Consider the following 1867-nt stretch of genomic DNA (forward strand, 5'->3'; position numbering starts at 1 on the left):
AAGCTCACTAGAGTGAAACGCGCTGCCTTGAAAGCCCTAAAAAAAGGCGATAAACGTATTTGGACAAAGACATGGCTGAGCAAACGTGGCTACTATGGTCTGTCAATTTACAGAAAGAACTCCATTTCACTCATTGCACCCCCGTTATGATTCTGGGTTTTCCTCTGAGAAGAAGAAGAAGAAGAATCCTTGTTTGCCCACTGAGCGATTAGCTCAAGACCACCTTACGACGGCCGAATGAATTTCAAACATGTTTGATTTTCTCCCAACCTTACCATTCCTGATGGGGAGGTGGTCGCCCCTCATCACCACACCACGCACCATCAGGCTGAAAGTCGGCCAGAGCGAAAAATTCTTGCACGACTGGAGAATCAGCCCAAAATGGGCAAACAATGTTAGAGTATAACCGGCTGAATGCCTCGTCATTCCTGGTTTTGGACACAGCTTAAAGCACAAGAGAGACTTGCTTTCTTTGATGGCGGTCAGAGATCGTAATCTGATTCCATCGTCTATTAGCCCATTCTGCTGAAAAACTACCTATTAGTATAGAAAGGCTTTATAATTCACCAGTTACTGAGCTCTAGAAGCAGAATAGAAAAAAGAGCCTGTCTCTAAATAATAATTTATGTCCCTGCAGTTATATTATAATATATTCTCTATGCACAGACTGCTTCTTCATTTAATGCACATTTCTACTTATCAACTTCACTAAATCCTCAGTGCCGCAGTGATTCCCGGGATGATTGAAGGTCTCCTCACTCTTAACAGCAGACAGAAAGAGGAAACTTAAAGTGCAGGTTTGGAGCTGAGGGTTTGCAGAGTTTGTCCTTCACTGTTATGCTCCTTAAAGTAAAATAATGAATCCATTAGGATTTCATCAAATCTTGCTATGTCGTGGTCTTCAAATGTGATAAAAACAGAGATATATATTGTTTAAAAGTATGTGAGTGAAACGTGCCTTATAATGTGATGCTAAAGCATAACAGGAAACCTTTCCAGAGATGATTCAGAAACAGACTTGATCTCCTCCAGACGTCTCGCTCTTAGAGGAGGAATGGAGGATAGGCGTTCGTCCTCTGCCTGTCAGGCTCTCACCTGTGGGTCTGCAGTCACAGCTGCTCTCCTCAGCCAGGCTGAATCCTCTCCACCTGCCTTCTTCTGCTGGGCTTCCACAGTCAGCTGTCCAGACTTCTTTCACCTGTTCATGATCAAATTGTTGCCCTTCTAAACTGCTGACATCATCATTTTTTTTACTCTTTTAATGACCAAAAACCTTACCAATGCTCAGGCAATGGGGGGGAAGTTAGGAAGATTCTAAGGGCCCTAAAAGAAGAAGAAAAGATTTTTACAGCTATATTTTTCAAATATAAAAAAAAAATCCAAAAATTAAATAAATCGTTTTTCTGCTCTCCCTCATTTTTAAGCCATAAACAGTGAAAAAAAGGCATGAATATATTGACCAAAACCCCCATCTTGCATCGCATCAGGTCTCCACGTCTTCCACCTGTAGTTTGCTCTTACTGGGGCTTACAAAGTCATTTTACAAAGTCATAATGAATGATATAGCAGTTTAAAAGCGTACATACCTTTTTGGGCTTGGGGCCCAATATCAATGTCTTTCATGGGGCCCCATATTCCTAGCGGTGCCCCTGCCAATGCTTTTTGCTTTGTGGACCAGTCAGCCTCCGCACAGCCTGCAGGTCTGCTTCTAGCCTCATCAGACTCCTGCTGTGTTTCCTGTCTGAACGCCACAGGGCTTGATTATTGTTTTTGTACAAACATTGTAAACACGTATCGATGCATCGATCCAACAGCCACGATCCGATGCATCGACACGTCCGCAAGAGAATCGATTCATGTTTTTTTT

At 42.6% G+C, this 1867-nt stretch overlaps 1 long non-coding RNA gene across 1 annotated transcript; it reads right to left on the reverse strand.

The window, feature by feature from the left end:
• Positions 1-145: 145 nt before the first annotated feature.
• Positions 146-1696, reverse strand: LOC107081143. Its single transcript, XR_001481035.1, has 3 exons — positions 1587-1696; positions 1279-1323; positions 146-1198 (listed from the first exon to the last, which is right to left on the reverse strand). It is a non-coding gene; the product is annotated as an uncharacterized LOC107081143 (long non-coding RNA).
• Between the last annotated feature and the right edge of the window lie 171 nt (positions 1697-1867).

The sequence above is a fragment of the Cyprinodon variegatus genome, unplaced genomic scaffold, assembly GCF_000732505.1.
Source record: "Cyprinodon variegatus isolate N-32 unplaced genomic scaffold, C_variegatus-1.0 Scaffold3065, whole genome shotgun sequence".
NCBI lineage: Eukaryota > Metazoa > Chordata > Actinopteri > Cyprinodontiformes > Cyprinodontidae > Cyprinodon > Cyprinodon variegatus.